Raw genomic sequence first — 19,449 nt, forward strand, 5'->3', positions numbered from 1 at the left:
GAAATTTTATTTCAATAAGGGTTATACCCTGTAACCCCTAATGTTATATTAACCCCTATAGTAATAAATATTACTAAGAGTAGTGGAGCATTTAAAATATTCTATCATGAGGATTACTATCTAATATAAACCTGAATAAGATGTTCAAAATCCCCAGACAACAGATTTTTCAGAGAACATTCTTCACGTTTATTTAAATAGCAATGATTACAATAGGGGGTTTACATTGCAATACGGAATAGGTTATCAAAATCCGTGGACTTTTAAATTTAGATGTCGATTTTATGGTAAACTACATTAATTACAAAAGGGATTAATATTACACTAGGGTTTAAGTGAAATTGCATTACAAGTATTACAATAGGGGTTGTTGTAACAATGCCTCCCCTCCCCACCTAGCCCTAACATCATCAGAAACTCACTGGGAAGGGTTCTACTGTGTTTACACGTAAAAATACGCTTTGTTAAGGAAATTGGTTTTTAGTATGGACCATGTCCGTACATTGATTTTATTAGAACACACTTTTCTCTTTTTATTGTGATACTAATCCCTCAAACTACCTACAGAAAAGTCTGGATTTTTGTGACGATAACGTGATAGCTAGGCTTTAATACTATCTGCATACGTTTGAGGTAATATCGCGTTCTAATGAAACGCTGCATAATAGGACTAATATCCGGTTCTTTGATGGATTGGGAACATTAGCTGGTATTTATTGAAAATACAAAGAAACTGCCATTTTATCAATACGATATCTATAACGTTATGGATAATACGATTAATCTTCGTAAAACAGAGTAACCGGTTATTATTGCTTTACCAGTTATTTATTTATTCATAATATATAGCTGTATGAAATAGACATTTGTGCCCATAAGATAATATTTTATGGGCATCTTATCTCCCAGCTGTGCTAAGATAAAGCTTTTGGATTTTCATGATCTCCTTAATACATAACCATCGATTTGTTCAAACTACCGGGAATTTAACATAAACATCGTGGAAGGAATTGAGGCTTAAACAGAGTCGCGATTGTATAGTACACAAGGACAATGAATAGGACTATGCCAAAGAAACTCTGTTGACGATTTGTATTTATTACAGTATTTAAAGTAGATAAGTCTCTAACTCAATATCATCCAAAATCTTCAACATTCAAAACGCGAAATAGCCATATTCAACAAGTCATGTCAAACGGTGACATCATGTTCTTATCTGGAGAGCATGCGCAATAAATACTATCGGTGTAGACTGGAATAACCAGACACTAGAGATTTCAATTCGATTGAGACTTCTGGCGTATTTCGCCGAACATTACTGATTAGAAATTAAGAGTAAAAACAGAAACTATTGAATGTAAATCAGTTTATATACATTCATATTACATTATGATATGCGTTGCGACCCATTTCTGTCAATTTCTAGATCCCAAATATTAGCGATTTAGCTCCTTTAATTCATTGAAGGAAAATCATGCACCCTGAACTTGTAACTGTTTCATCCCATACCCTAATTTAATTCCTCCGTCTAGTCTGACCTTCCGTACCAGTTTTTGAAACGCATTAACAATTGAATGCACTTTGATAAAACTTGAATATGTCTTCAATATCAATGCCAATCTCTGAAATTCGAACGGCAACGCTATCCATGCATATTAAATTCATTAGCCCACTGCAACTTGATTGGCCGACCCTTTTTTAAACACAATAACTTTGTTTCTGGGGAATGGAAGCTTAAAAATATATTATGTAAAATTTAGATAAAGAGCTGACCGTCCTTGCTATAATAACTCCAAAATAGATAAATATGAATATATTGGAAATTTCACTCAAAATAATTTATTCTTAGCGAAATTATCACTGTTTGAAGTTTTGACAAGATGTGGCATATATACTGTTTATTATCGTAGTAACGGTTAATCTAGCTTTGAATCGGCATGTTTTAATCAAATCATTAAATGACGATCGCGTTCCAATCCATTTAAATCTCTGCCATCCGATGCCCTAGAGTGTTGATTATATAGGCTTCTAAATTTATATAACATTTGAAGCCCAAGTAAAAACCTGCAATAGGCAAATTTAGCTCTTACATAATGTATCTTTAAGTTCAACATCAGAGAGGTTGATTTCATTGACGTTTTGCCAGATGTAAAGTATTCTGGCGTTTGACAAACTATGGACAAACTATTTATATCTAGACTCGCTGTATCGTGAAAGGCAAAATCAGCAACAGCAGCAAAGATGACAAAGTGTAAATGTCCCCTTTACGGAGCTTGTCTTTCAGTGGGCAACCATGCACGTTGTGACGTAACATTACCAATCACAGAATGGACAGCTTTAATAAGAGATCGGCATGAAATTGATGTTTAACTAGAATCTTGACAACGAATAAAGATCATTGATTTAAATATTATTCCAATTAAGCATATTATCTTACTTTGAAGAACACGCGTTCTGTTCTTTGATAAAAAAAATTAAAGATTTACTGGGGACTTTATTTTCTTTTAAATTTCCGGTTCAATCTAAATACCAACGCATAAATTCCAATTAAGCTTCATGGGAGTTTCAGAATGGCCGAGGTATTGTTTTAAATCTTACTTCATTTTCTTAAGATTGTATTTGTCCGGTATGAAATCTTAACATACTTATTTTGAATGTCTTTCGAGATCTTTTGAATTTGTTATACCGTTTAAATTTAATACCGGTAATTAAGCCTATAAAAATATGTTTTGTGTGGACAGGGTAATGATATGCAAAAAATAATATTAGTAAATCCAACTTATATGAGGCTGGTATTGATGGTGGCAAAGCGTGTAATCAGCGTTATATGGCATAATGTAACTATATTTTCTCGTAAAGTTTGGCTAGATGATATGAGAATGGATTGTTGAGGAGCGTTAAATGGGCTTCCCCTACGAAATATGCTTATTCTCTGAGTGAATCATATGCAATTTCGTGCATTTTAAGTTGATATTTAGACAAGAGAGATTGTTTATTAAGAAGTTTCATCATTCAAACTTTTGACTTTATTGGTGCAATTTTGGTGCATTCTAATTTATTCTGTACACTCGTATTGGTGACATTTTTCCAACTTTATACATATATAATGAGAATACAATTATGAGAGCATGGGTCGGGGTAACATCCCCTCGGCATAAACTAGGTCATATCGGGACTAACATATGATATAATGTAGCTATGGGAGGACCCGGCGAAAACATACTCCTTTGTCAATTACAAGTATATGATCGAACCACGTTACGTGCCGCGACCAGTGACAGACCTTTCGGCCGCTCGCCTGTCATACTATTGCATGCCCCATTACAACAATGTGTCTTGTGCAGTCTAAAATAATAGGCAAGTCTCACATCCCAGGGTTAGAATCTATAGAAACACTCCCTTCTATCAATAGCAATCTGTGTGTCTGCCCTTTTATAGCGTATAGTTGAATATTTTTGCTCAAGAAATGGAAGATTCGAAAGGAATACTAGATTGCCTGTACATTTGAAAGAGATCACACTTTTCTGTAAGGATTACAATTTACGTTCTTAAATTTGACAGATCTATTAGGCTGAAAGAGGATACAGAACAGAATGGGTTTGAAAATATAACCTTGATTGCAGACGAGTAAAGATAATGGCCTTGCCCTCCGAAGATCGAGTTTAATGCCAACCGGTAAAAGCCAACCGTGGTTTCGATATTCACAAATATCAATAGACTTCAGGACATGCTGCCAAACAGTGGTAATGGTGGTAAATGGCAACTAAGGGATTCCATGTGCACCATTGTCTCTGAAGGCCAGACAATTTAGAATATGGAAGAAATGGCTATGAAGTTAATTCTTCATGACAAGAGATAACACAATTAAATAAAATCTCCATATGTCTGCTACTAAACAAGTCTGAAGAGTACTCGAGAAGGACAGCTATGTCAGTGTAAAGTATCGGATCCAGTGGTAATTTATTAATTTTGTAGACATAAGGATAAACTGCATAGGAAATACTCTTGGTGTGGAGTAGGCGGTGGTGTAATAGATTAAAAGGAGCTAAATCGCTAATATTTGGAAACTAGAAATTGACACAAATGGGTCGCAACGCACATAATAATGTAATATGAATGTATATAAACTGATTTACATTAAATCGTTTCTGTTTTTATACTCAAATTTCTAATCAGTAATGTTCGGCGAAATACGCCAGAAGTCCCAATCGAATGGCAATCTCTAGCGTCTGGTTATACCAGTCTACACCGATAATATTGATTGCGCATGCTCTCAGATAAGAATATGGCGTTACCGTTTGACATGACTTGTGGAATATGTCTAGTCTCGTTCTTCGAGTCCCGTGTTACAAATGGTAAAATGCTTATTTTGTATTAAATATTGAATATCAGAAGCCCATCTTTTCCCGGTAAGATCACAGCATCAATGTTGATTTAAATTGACAAATAATTCGTGTTTTCAGTGTTGAAGACTGTGTATGATATTGAGTTAGAGAATGGGCTACTTTAAATACATATGTACTGGAAATGTGGAAATACACATTTTGATATAAGCATGTACAATTGTTCTTCTCATGTGTCTTGATATGTTTCCTTCGTACCACCCTCTACCTGTAAATACCATGATCCGTGTTTCTGATCTTATACGTCTATCTAACCTCCCAGACAGCTAAGTAACTGGCAAAATGAATTTGCCTAATTAAATTAGGCTAAATTGGCGTTATGTTCTGCATCAGTTTATACACAGATTTACAAGCTACACATTTGAAAGACTTAAGCACTGCCTTATACAACCTCTAACAATCTTTGTGAGATTTCCTCAATCCAATTACATAGTGCCCTCCACGCCAGCCCCCCCCCCCCCCCGCGCTTACTAGATGGTTCTTCTCAGTATATACTGGAATCATACCTAAATATTAAGAACCATTCTAATAGGAGGCTATTTATATAGCTCACACTTAACGACCCCTCGCTGGCCTTTTCATAGGACAATAATACGATTTAATTCTACGAGGTCATGTGGGATCAGCAGTTAATTACACACAGTTAATGGAGTCAACTAAGATACAGAATAGGAGGTCATGTGTGCTTAATAGGCCATCGATATGTACGATCTGAAACTATAGTCTCAATAGCATAAGATAATATTCTTTGGTTGCGAAAACCGAGGTCCCGTGTACACATTGGCGTGCACGTAAAAATCCCTTGACAGTTGCAATTCGATATAAGAGTAGGCCGTAGTGCCGCTATCCGGTCAAAATTTCCCTCATAGCACACTGTTTGGCGTATACCCGTCTTCATTAGCCCAGTTTGGAGCAGAACAGTAGGACGTTAAACCCCATTTCATTTCATTCCATTTCTTTGGTTGCGTACTTAAACTGCATGTACATTAACCCGTCTAAATACGCTTACCCTAAACCAGTTTTGTTGAAAGCATGTCTAGTAGCTTGCTCGAATAGTGTAATGTCGTGTTGGCTTGCCTATAAAAGACGAAAAAGGCTATAGATTTTAATTTATATCTGAAATTATTTTTGAAAGTTAAACCCCTTTGTATCAGAACTTTGCCTGCTACATTTGGCGTCATAAATTATCAATTCGCCCGACTTGTGAAAATGTACTTAGTGGCCTGTGTCACCGAAATTTACCTTCAACTTAGATTTAACAAATGATCAAACTATAATTTTTGATAATTGTGTTCGCAGTCTTGATTTAATGCCGGAAGAATCCTATTGATTTTCGAGTATTTCTGACGTTATTTTTCCGAGTTATTATAAGACTGACTGGACAGGGTAACCATAAGCGGGTAATTCAAGATAAAGTAGAGAAGATCTTTCGGAATTGAACCCAACCCATTTCACGTAACATCTAAAATAGTTCTATTAATTAACAGCGATGGACGATTAATCTCATTGGGCTCTTTTATTAACGCCAATACGGCTAATTAGAAAAACAAACGGTTGCCATGCAACACACGCCCACATTTTGCAAGAAATGGATACAGAACAAGCTAAGCAAGCCTTTGACATTTAAGATACGCCCACACTTTGCAAGAGATGGACACAGAACAAGAAAAAAGAAACGATTTCAAGAACAATCAGGGGCTATAATCCAGGAAAGTATACGATCCTTATAGTGTAACGGTGATGTATTTAAACGGATCTTTATAAATTCGGATAAAAAATTTGACTTCTAGATGTACCACAAGCCACGAATGCGATTTTTCGCAAGATCAGGGACCATAATCCAGAAAAATACGGTCCAATATGCGCGAATATCGAAAATGTGTAGGTATAAAATTGTTGCATAGTTATGGTTAGCTACATACATTATATCAAGATGAAGTAATGGTGTCATGTATAATAATATGTGTTCACAAATCTTGTAATGGGGATTGGGGGGGGGGGGAGCTGAATGTCTAAGAATTAAGAATTACGTCGATGTAAGAACCGGATCAATACGGCGTATCTTTTTTCCTGGCCATTGTCAGATATTGAGTGGAAATAAATATCCCGAGTCACCACAGTTGTTAAGCATAAAAAATAATAATGGGTTTTGTAGTAGAAATCAATCTGGTAACTTCTTTGCACCATACATAAAACGAATGTCTAAATAACAACATTCCCTGTAAGGATATATATTAAAATTGATGTAGTGCAAACCCGCTTGTTGTAGACGAATTGACTATAGTTTGATAGATGAGATACATGTTGTATTCATTTCAGACCATTTACAATTAGATTAAAGGCGATACCGGATCCAGCAGGAATAGCTTTATTAACAGCCGATTTAAAAAGTTCTCATTTTATAACTTAAAGTAGTTATAAAGTCCGTAACTCAATATCATCCAAAATCTTCGACATTGAAAACACGATTTTTTTTGCAATTTAAATCAGCATTGGTATTTTGATCTTACATGGAAAAGATGGGCTTCTGATATCCAATATTTAAGACAAAATAAACATTTTACCATTGGTACACGAATCGTGTACCATAATGCGTTTCAGCGCCATTTGTAACAAGGTGCTCAAAAAATGAGGCTAGACATATTCCACAAGTCATGTCAAACGGTGATATCATATTCTTATTTGGAGAGTATGCGCAATAAATAACATCGGTGTTGACTGGAATAACCAGACATTAGAAAGGGACTTGCGGTTGAGACTTCTGGCGTATTTCGCCGAACATAACTGATGACAGTTCACAGTAAGACGGACACGATTGAATGTAAAACAGTTCATATAAATTCATATTACATTATTATATGTGTTCCGACCCATTTGTGCCAATTTCTAGCTCCTTTAACTAGAAAGAACGCCAAAAGCGCGTTTAAAGATGCACTGTGTATGATTTAGATAAAGAGTGGTCCGTTTGCTACCATTGTTACGATAATAAACAAAACCTCGATTATCCATCATTAACTGCCAATCGTATTTATATCTTTTGAAAATCATAACCATCCGAAGTTCTAGGGAGTTGATATGGGCCTCATATGTAAATAAATGTCTAATTAATGATTTATATAACATTTGAGGCCAAACAATAGATCTGAATTAGCCATGCAGATTTAGCTGTTGAATAATGCACCTCTAATATACATAGATATTCTACCGATTTATATCCACAGATAATTTAAATAAAATAAAACCAAGTACTAACAATCCTAACCATTAGACAAAATTCGAAGTCCTAAAAACAGTATCAGCAAAATAGTGTAACCAGAATGGACTGTTCAAGGTGTACCAAATACATGATGAACAGTGGTAACAGATATCCGAAAGAGTAAGCTTACCTTGCCTGGCGCCACACCAGCCATAGCTGTACCTAAACCATTAGACGAAATCTCTGTAAAATAACGATATGACGGCCATACAACTTTTTAAAGTTTTTTTTTAAGTTTAGTGAGCAAGTATCTCTGTATGTGAAGCTTAGATGTAAAATGGTTCGATCTTCTTAAAAATTCAGAATAAAAGGAACACGCTCTAACCTATAGAGCCATATTCCTGAATCAAAGGCCCGAGAAATCCCTCTCTGGGCATTGCTGGATTGGCTTCTGATACTTGAGCTTTTAAGGGACTGTGTCTGTTCTTCCCGTTCAATCAAGTCTATCCCAAGTACAACAACACGATAGTCATTCGTTTTATCTGGGGTCTTCCCTAAAACTTTGGACAGTGATTTAAGGTATTAAAAACGGTGAAAGTATTGCTGGTAAGAATACAGAAACAAATTAGCAAGCAAATGCGCCTGTTTGTGCCCTGGCATGGAGATACCTACCACTTGACGTTATATTTCTTTCTTTGGTTTGGAGATAAGACCGAAAGAAATATGGTATCATCGATCCTAGTAGTGTGCATTCAAAGATTTTTGTGGAGGGACGTTCATCAATATCTCAAAGTATTTTCAATATGATAACATAACACATATGGCAGTTACATATTTGTAGATTGCTTTAATAAAATAAAACCAAGTATGAACAATCCAAACCATTAGACAAAATTCGAAGTCCTAAAAAAAACGGTATAGGCAAAATAGTGTAATAAGGCAAAATAGTGTAATCAGCATATGGACTGTTCACCGTGTACAAAATACACGACAAACAGTGGTAACAGGTGGAATTTAACGTCTAACCTTTCTGCACTAAGACATTTTGTCGTTTGTAAATCAGCCATTACTAATTACTTCCGCATTGTCTTGTAGGATATGTTGTTCGTTGTTTATTACAAATGATGGCGGAAACCATAAAATAAACGACTTTTGTAGGCTGTCTCACTGATTATTAAATGATTATTGTGTCTTATATTAGGATCCCATATTTTCACAGCAAGATAACATTGGAAGTGGGCCAATGTTGAATTCCAATTCGTGTTTTAATTCTAGTCAGATAATTTAGACCCTTTAAAGTGCCGGGAGTGGTGTACACATAACTTCTGAACCACTGACAGGGGTAAACAAGGCACAATTTGAAGAACTTTCTTCGCCAGCACCGGAATCTAAATAGTGTCCACGGCCATACCAAAGGAGTCAGAGATTGCTTTGTAACTTTATTTGAGAAATTATTGAACTTGATTGGTTTCTATACATTTTATATCACCATCCTTATGTGTCTTTGACTAATAAGGTGACAATTCTGCAATATTTTTCATATAAGTCAGGCAGATTATAACTTACCGTTGATATTTCTTTATTTAAATGTTACTTAAGTCGATTAAGTCGTGAAAACTAAATATATATTGTCCGAAAGTGCATATAATGATCATCGGCTTTAGTTAATCTTTTATATTAAGGCCTTGTGTATACCATATATTATTTTAAATTGTACATGCATTCTACACTCTGTGGCACAAATGACATAGAAACTTCTTTGGCTTAGTTCTATCGTACCCAAGTCTTAATGTCTTCAAACTGCAAACATGTTCTAACCAAATATTTTACAGACAACCTTTACTCGACAGCACCTAGTTTCAATTACGGTCCAGTGCTCGTAGAATATCTTCAAATGATTGATTTTAAATAAAGTGTCATTCAATTTGAAATAGAGGATGATCAACTGTAATGTCATACAGTATTTCTGTGTGGGCTACGAGCTGCTAGTTTGTACGTGAACGACTTCATTATTCACACTACGATTAGTCAAGATTAAATTGTACTTGAAGCAACGCTAAGCAAGAAGGGTTTCATATCAAGTAGATGTTATTGACTGGAGAAATGATGTTTAAGTTCTAAATCTTTCTGATGGATATACACGTAAACCTTGTTGTTTGTCTTGGTTTTTAGGACACCGGGCGTTTACACGATACAATCATCCCATACAACCGTCGGAATCAACATATTGGACGACCGTTTACACGATACAATGATTTTATCCGTTGTATGGCAACATGTGTTCCTTCCTAGTAACTGAATAAAATGGCAGCAATAGACCTCAAGGCGACACTTCTCATCTCCATCGTCGTGTATTTTTGATGCCGCGGGTGCCACAAAGTCCATGGTTCCTATACAGAGTTATTACATATTCTAATTCAATTGCGGATAGGTCGAGATCTATTTTAGAGGACGTCAGATATGACGTCATACAGCGTATAGCTTTGTCTAATATAACGCAATTCGATTGGCTATTGCATCAGTTGGTCAGATGAGAATGGTCCTATCCATACAACAAGCTGTCCATTCGACCACTTGTCGGATGGGTTTGGTCGGATGCGACAGTTGCATCCGACGGTAGCATGGATTGGTTGTATCGGATGAGAATGGTCCTATCCATACAACAAGCTGTCCATTCGACCACTTGTCCGATAAGTTTGGTCGGATGCGACAGTTTTTGTTTTTTGTCTTAATAATGAATAATTGCTCTACCAATCCTCAGACATTCAGCATTTCGTCGTGGCATGCTCCTAATCAACCGTCTAATCACGATTTTTATAATAGTTTCGGGGCCGCGGTGGGTTTGTGGTCAGGACTCGTCACTACGTCAGGAAAGTATGTCCAGTTGTTCGGGTGTGACGGAAATCCGAGGTCCCATGTACAAATCAGTAGTGCAGGTAAAAAATCCACGGGGCAACATCACCCCCCCCCCCTCGCATTGTACACCATATCTTAAAATCGAAATTACCTAAATAGTGTATCAATATTAAAATGTATGACAATAGAAAATGTAATTACTCAAAGATATGTGGATTCCGTTATAGCCATCGATTAAAAATGCATACAAAATAGCGGGGAAAATATATTTCTTACCACGATTATATGTTACGAAAGCATGTAGGGAATATATCCTAAAATTTAACGTAGTCACAGCTATATAGTACGAAAATGTTGGACAATACAGGTAATATAGAGTGGTATAGAGACGATCTCTGTCTAATAATCAGTCTCTATACTATACGGAGCTGGAACTAAATACGAGAACAACTGGTCAGGTTTCTAATAAGTTTATGGTTAGTAAACGTAACTAAAGCACTGACTGTTTTTTGGGTTTGTATAATTTTATACTGAGGCCCAAAAGAAAGTATACACACTAAAAGTATGACTAAGTTTTGTTTAGATTAAAAATATTTGATAAAGCATTACTGAGTTTGTCTCTTGCGTCCAATCTCAACAAAATAAGCAAAATAAAAATGTGAAACAAATTTACATTCAACCCAAATACCGTATACCATGGAAAAACGACTTTGGTTGATGTAGCAGAAAATGCACAGTGTATACTTTCTTTTGGACATTAGTATATCTTTGAGTTGTTAAAGTTCCCAAATCTATAAAAACTGTTACTAACTTATAAAAAAAAACCTAGCAGTTGTCTCACTACGATTACGTAAAGTGGTTAATCCCCAACAACTTTAACAATTCTAATTACTACTATTCAAAAAAAGTAGGGGATATTTGATTTTTAAGTGTTATTAAAGTCACCTAATGAAACTGACGAAGAAACAAATGACAAAATGAAATGAAGTTCACATTCATCGATTTATTCCAAATGATCGTTAGACTAAGTAAGGCACAGACTGACCATTATAAGGGTAAAATGATACCCGGGGTCAAACAGCAAAGTTACCACAGTCTGTCCAAAAAATCAACAGTGAACCTTGACTCATCTGAAAACATCACATTGCTCCAACGTCGATTATCCCAGTGTTGACGATCCCTACACCAACGACGTCTTGCCTGAATGTGATGATCTCTCAAACAAGGGATCACGCGAGGACGTCGGGCGCGAAGGTGACCCCTATGCAGTCGATTCCGAATCGTCTGGCCACTCACTCTCACACCAGTGTCTGTTTGAAGACGAGCGCTGATCTGATTTGCTGTGATGGCACGATTTCTCAAGGCCAAGGTACGGATAAATCGATCCTGGGCTTGAGTTGTCGCCCTTGGTCGACCTGAGCGTGGTCTGTCCTGTACAGATTGTGTATCACGGTATCTGGACCATAGCCTGCTTATGACAGACTGAGAAACATTCATCGTCCGCGCCACAACCGCCTGTGTTGTGCCGATCTGTAGCATGCCAAGGGCACGTAACCTTTCATTTTGGGTAAGCCGACGCATATCAAAATTTGTTTTCTGGTCACTAAAACAATTAAACTGATGTTTCCACCCTGGAATTCAATGCCACAATGACTGTAACATTCAAAGTCAGAGTCGTGCAAATCTTGGGTTGGACCCCCATGATGATCCCAAGCATCACCTGCATTCCATGCGGTAGCTATTGGTGCGTTTGGGCGTCACATGTAACTGGAAATGTTTCTTCTGTTAGGTTCTATAGTGACTTTTTTCGTAGTCATTTGCATATTTTAGTATTATGCCCCCAAAATCAAATATCCCCTACTTTTTTTGAATAGTATATATTGTTTAGTTGATTATCACGAGAACAGAAGTTATAATATCTAATTATGCAAATTTCAATAAAGCCTTTTCGACTGAAAATGTACAATATAATACAGGAATGAATGGTGGCTTGTCCTCGTAACTGCATGATCTCAGTCAGTAGCAGAACCACTGGTTGACGATGTGTATTGATTATGTTGGTCAATTGAATGTGAATATTATGCAGTAAATATCTATAATTTTCCTGACCATTAGACATATTGGATAATGTACCTAATTTATACAAAAGGAAAATATATTTTAGGAGTGGCCAGGATTAAATGTTTGTAATAAGCCATTTTCCACTAAGCCTTGATGATCAAATAACAAAGCAAAACATATCTCACCTTTCAATAAGGAAGTATTTAAGGCCCGGTCCCACTGCACTTACGGATGCAAAGAGGATGTAAAGCGGGGAAAAAACGTGCCCTCCGTTTGAAAACGCCATGCATCCGTTGTGTACTCATTGCATACGTGTTTCATACGCTCTATCCATCGAGCATCCGTTCACTTTGATTTCATCCGCGCAAAAAGTTTTGAGCTGCACAAAACTTTTATTACGGATGGACTTTCTGCCGTGTACGAGGTAAATGCGCGACATATACGAGCACCAAACGTTCCATGTCCGTTATCATCCGTTAAACGTCCATTGTATCCTCTCTGCATCCTCGCATCTCACATCCGCTCCAGCTGAAAACGGAAAGAGGGAGGAAAGATAAGGTACATGGAACGTCTATACATCGTTAGTAGCACGGAAATAGAAAGGATGTAAGCGTATGCATCTCGTATATAAAGTTTTCAAAACGGACAAAGCGTTTGTATCTGGGGTGTATCTGGTATATTGAAAGGATGTCTGGAGTTTCTCGGAGCTTCCGATGAACATCCATTTAACATTCCCGCTACATACTTCCAACGTTCGTTCTTTTCCGTTTTTTTTTTCGCAAAGGTTCGTCAATTTTGTCCATTTCTGGAGCGGATGAAAACGGATGGAGCTACCCCCGAAAGTTTGCTCGTCCGCTGTGTCCTTTTTGCACACGTTTTGTGTCCATCGGCCACTGGGACCGGGCCTTTAACAATGGCATTTTTGCAAACAACTAAAATTAGCTAAAAATTGCAATAAAATGGGAAAAATTAATGTAAATCGCAAATAATATGTGTTTATCTCCTTTAAACACAATTTGTTTGAATGTTGGAATCGATCCATTACTATATATTAATGGTTACTTTTAATAGCCATGTTTAACTAACCGAGCTAATATATCAACGCTACCTGAATACAAACTAACATGGTTCCAATTACCAAACATCATTTCTGGGTTTCCAGGACGCACGGCGGAAGAATACGTTATTTCGAAGCACAAGTAATCGTTAATAATGTAATTTTTACTAATTTAGGGATACATGACTTCACGTAAATGGGACATATGTGATCAACTGTATTTCGCGTATAATTTAAACATGTAGTCTTCAGAAAATGCCCAATAAATGTCAAATGTATTAATCTTGTATGCAAGTTCCATGACACTTTGTGCACACATGCATGCACACGATCCCTACATGTACATTGTGTGTAGTGATGCAGAATATAGTATATCCCCAAAACTGCGAATGAAAGAAAATGCGCCGATAAATTAATTTAAATTTCATTCGTTCAGTCACCTTTCTGGTTCAGTGCTACGTAATTTCCAGTTATATGTGTATCTTCAAAATCTGAAAATATGCATTAAAGGTTTTCAAAAAGGCGTCAGAACAGTTATAGAGTGCTATTTGAGACGTCGTAGGTGTCGGTTAAATTACTATTTATAGTATCTGTCGATCAGAGAATCTCCTTCATTAAATATCATTCCATTACAAATGTGTGACCCTGTAAATGCCACCACAATAAACACATGTTTTTATTTCCTGTACAATTGGATATCGTAAATTGGGAATGCTGATTATGTTCATTTAAGTACCTTTTTCAGGCAGCTTTTTCCTAATTTTCTTTTAATCAATAGCTTATGCACAAATACAGAATGGTTGGGAAATAGACATATTTCACCGTAAGAGACAATAATATAACACATATTTTCCAGTGTGAATTCCCCTTGTCAGTCGTACAAGATGGAGGGCCTAGTCATTCAGATGGGACGATAACACCAACATCCCATTTAATTATTAGTGTGCACGTAAAATAACTCTTGACAAATATTGTCCGGGCAAAATTCATTAACCCGGTTAGAGCACAAACGTAGGACTTTAAACACGTAAAATAACTCTTGACAATTGTTGTCCGGGCAAAAATCATTTTCCCGGTTTGAGCAGAAAAGTAGGACGTTAAACACCATTTCGTTCGTTAATTCGTATGCCAAACGAAAACTAACCACGGTTACGGTATATTGATCACACTACACAACATACTATTTTGATGATAAATCGACCAATAACCCAAACAGATCACTACATAAAGTAGGTTTGCATAGATTCGGTCTTCTAGTATTTTAATGATTAGAATCAGAAGATAAAAAGGATCGTTGTATCGATCACGAAAAGTAAACTGGATGTCTCGACAATCCAAATTTTAATTATTCCCCTCCGCTTCTTACGCCACTTTCAACGAAGGATCTTAATGGCCGAATAATGCCTGATTGTATTTCGACGAAGCCGCTTGATAAATGTTTGCACGTAGAACATACATGTAATATATTGACATATTCAAGTCATGTGTCACATATAATTCAATAAATAGCTTAAATTAGGGATAAATTGAGCCTAGAATTCAGAAGCCCACACTCCTATTATCTAATTAAATTGTCTCTACGAGTCTTTGTTTTGTAGTGAATTTAAAACTGAAGTGCATAATTGGGATTCTTAAGTGATTTGGAGTTATGTCTTTTTTTTAGATAACTAGAATTGTTATTAAACCGGACTATAACACGAGGTACCACATGTTCACGTATTTCGGAAAGTCCACACACAACTACTTATATTTTACTGAATATGCTGAATTGTTGATAACATGTAATATACGTCACGCCATTAAAGGAGTTAAATCGCTAATATTTGGGACCTAGAAATGGACACAAATGAGTCGCAAAGATTATATTTCAGATTAATTAGGTTGTTCAATTTATAAAACTGTGATGTCAAATACGAAATTGACAATATTTCATTTTACAAAACGCATGTTAAGGTGTTTTTTTTATTTTATTATTATTGTTGTTATTGGTTTGCGACGATGCTGCTATATGGAGCATTGCCATGTGAGAATTTGCAAACTTAAAGTTTTATTATCACGATAATTACTAGTAACAATTCAAACAAATAGCAAAAATAATTTCTTTAATTGGGTTTCTTAGTTCATTAAACTTTAGAAACCACTGGCCATAATACACGGTACATTGTTCCACCATTAGCAATATAGACCAAATAACATACACGTCATACGTCATTAAAATGATTTAGAATAATGCATGTTCTATCGAACCAGTAATCCATACCGAATTAAAAGACTATTAACCTTACTGATAGTCCACAACAAATATGCCAGTACATCAGGTTTTAATAACCCTTAATAAATCTAATTCCAGTCATACAAAAGACATTAGTCCCTTTATTTAATAATAAAACAGTCTCTGGTAATTGATTGGCAAGATTTCTAGAATGAGCCTAGTTTGTAATGGTCCGGGTTTCTAATGTCCGCTAGTTCGCTTCCACAGCACGGGTCGATTACATTCTCAATAGAATCGGCGACTTCAAAAAAACTCCTTTCTTCTCAAAACATTGTTTAGCACTTACACCAGCATGTAATAGCGGCTTCAAGAACCAATTCGTTTTCAATGAGTTGAATTCACAAAATGGTTGATAAATGTCCTTGGTATTTACTATAGAGTGTGATCGTGTTAGCTAATTCATTTTCTACATAATCATTCCGACATATTAAAATCTAGGTTTTGTGTCGAAGGTTTTAATTGTTCAGTTGAATCAAGGAGCAGTAACGTGTAACAGGGAATATTAACAGCGTTAAGTCAGACTAAAGTACATCAACGTAAACATACTGTTACGGGATATTCATGTAAACCAGGTAAATGCAATTGATATAATAGGTATATATGTATACATTAGATGTATTTATGTGTTGTATTTATTCTTTATTTAATTTTTTACAAACGGATATATTCCTTTGGGATATCTTAAAACCAATTTAAAAATGCGTCTACGTTGTGGGATAATCTTACCCACATAATAATAATTTAATTTATTTGATAGTTTGCCTAAAACCCAACTTCGGTTAAATTGCTCAGTAGTGTGGACTCTCCGGAAACTGGGAACATAGTAATGGCCCCAATAAGGATATGGTATGTATTAAATTCTAATGGGCAGGGAAAGACTATAAGAGAGAGAGAGAGAAATGGGGTTTAACGTCCACTCGACACAAACTAGGTCATTTCGGGACTAACATATGGTTTAATTTTATTTCAAGAATTCGCTTGCGCGTAGGGGTCTTTAGCAGTGGGAGGAAACCGGGACTATAAGACGAAAGGCAATATCGAGATAATATAGCTAGTGAACTTCCTAAAATGTTAAAAATACCCAATGGCGATTATATAAATTATTACCGGATTTAACCGACCGATTTTATAGGTCGAAATAGTGCACTAGATAGGGCGTACTCACCTTATCTTCTTTCGAGAGAATAACATCTATGGAACGGGTTGATTCATTTCCGGTAAGTCTGGATTATTTGTTGGCCGGTATATTGTCGGACTTACATTTTAAGACACCAGTTTTCGTCTTGGTCAAATCTATGTTCATACAAGTCAGTGATTGACTCGAGGAAAGTATTTGGCATTGTATATTCGAACTGGATCGGTGGAAGATTGACTATCCCCGATTCTACTGAAGTTGGTAATTTAACATACATGTACTGTATCTGATTTTGATCCGAGTGTTTGTGGTTCGAATTGTAACAGGTATGTTTGTCGTGTATTTTGTACACGGTGAACAGTCCATATGCTGATTACACTATTTTGCCTGATTACATTATTTTGCCTTTTTTTATTATTTTTTTTTTAGGACTTCGAATTTTGTCTAATGGTTTGGATTGTTCGTACTTGGTTTTATTTTATTATTGTCGATATTTATTACTTTATGGCGTGTTAGTATAAGTTATGTTCGACCGTTTATGTGTGATTTAAACATTGTCTAAAATTCGTAAGTCACAGAAAAGGCTTGTTAAATAGAACAAAATGAAAAGCACATGACAAACTTAGGACTGTGTAAGGCAGACACGGAAACATGTGCGTTTAAGATTATGGTATGATAGAAAAATATTCAACTGACTGCGATTTTTGTTTTAGTCCTACGTTTTTGCTTAATCTATACTGTCAATTATTACTCCATCGCCAATATACATTTCTAAATATTCCAATCCTAGATAAAAAAAAAATACTAACCAAAGCACGTCAGCGATCTTTAAACTTAAATGTGTTTATTATCATTAATCAAAGATTTATCTGTTTCTCTGACCCAACTACCCGACAATAGCTGCACATTTGATGTGCGGTTAATGCTGAATTATTATTGCAAATTGCCAGAAAGCACACGGTCGCGTTCTACTTAGGTCTGTTTACGAGCGATCTACTCTTTATTTGGTTGTTGAATTACTGCTGAAGTTTAAATTACAACCTTTGCTTGCCAACAGCAAAATATATGGAGCGCAGTCGGCATCAAATAATGAAAGGAGGCAAACATCCTAAAGGCTATTTTCTCGTATAAAACATGCATCTGCAATAAGAATTCTTTGAGGAAGTCGATTTATCCTAGGACTTGTACATCAGTTGGTTAAAGTACACGTTTCGTATAATATCGGTCAAGCCTACATATAACTTAAAGGGCGTTTGCTCTGTTTTTTTGGAACCTTGAAACCCACTAAAATGGTTCTAAAAGCATATATTAATGTAATGATTTATATTCAATTTTTGAGAAAAAAAAACTTGTAATTTCTAATCAATTATGTTCGTTGACATACGTGAACAGTTCAAATTAAATAACAGTCGTTTACGCCTGCTTAGTACATTCTACACGGTTTTTTTTCAATTATTATTTTGTCGTTTGTGAATCAGTGTTTACTAATTACTTCCACATTATGTTGTGCGAAATGTTTTTATTTGTTCATTACAAAATCTCTTAATTATTGGATATTAGGATCCGGTAGTTTCACAGTTAGATAACAACATCAATATTGATTGAAATTGATCAATATTGAAGTCTAATTCATGTTTTTAATTTCGAATATTATGGAAAATATTGAGTTAGAGACTTGTGGCATCCAAATACATTTTCTGAAGTTCAATAATATATCAAATCGCGTATTAATATTGTATCACTGCATTAAGAAAAGCAAACTAATGTATAGTTTTGAGCACACATTGTTAATTACCATTACCAGTGAATTTGGGGTGAAATGTGACACTACAATGTACTTCTAACGACTAAAGATACATTATGGGAAATTAGATAAAGAGCCGGGAGTTTTTAACTATAATAGTTAGAAACTAGATACTGTAAAGGGAATTTGCTGAAAATTTCAGTCAAATTGATTCACTCTGAACCGAGAATTTAGCGATTGAATTTTCGGCCTAGCCTCGATCATCTTTACTAAAGTCGGTACGATAAAAAACATAGTCTCGATTATTTATTTCATGATTAAATCATGAATGAAAGTTGAGCAGCAAATCGGATACTAATCCAGTAAATATCGCAAGCTATCGATAATTGATTATGGTCTGGATAAGTTAATAATGGCTAATTAACAATTTAGATAACATTTCAGGCCTAAAGAAAGACCTGCAGTATGCAGATTTAGCTCTTGCATAATGTATGTTTAAGTCAAATTATACACTGTACTAGAACAGGATATGTTGGTAATGATACAGAGATGTATATTCGAATCGGGATATGATATATAGCTGAGAAAGCAACAAATGGGCGGTCAGATTTGAGTTTGCTTGGAAGAGATTTATTACTTGCCGTTACTGATGATACTGCCAACAAAATATTATTAAATGTGCCCCCGTGAGTCCAATAAGCTCAGTCTGATGCTGATTAAAAGCT

General features: G+C 35.7%; 1 protein-coding gene across 2 annotated transcripts in view; it reads left to right on the top strand.

The window, feature by feature from the left end:
• LOC126821506 (complement C1q-like protein 4) overlaps positions 1-19,449 on the top strand; it is a 42,561-nt gene that overhangs the window by 18,274 nt on the left and 4,838 nt on the right. The window contains exon 1 of one of the 2 annotated variants that reach the window (XM_050549950.2): positions 16,127-16,417. The exons of the other annotated variant lie outside the window; for it this stretch is intronic. The gene's annotated coding sequence lies outside the window, so the exon portion shown is untranslated. Of the gene's footprint in view, positions 1-16,126; positions 16,418-19,449 lie in introns of those variants that run through there. 2 annotated transcript variants of the gene reach the window in all.

The sequence above is a fragment of the Patella vulgata genome, chromosome 5 (genome assembly GCF_932274485.2).
Source record: "Patella vulgata chromosome 5, xgPatVulg1.2, whole genome shotgun sequence".
Lineage (NCBI taxonomy): Eukaryota > Metazoa > Mollusca > Gastropoda > Patellidae > Patella > Patella vulgata.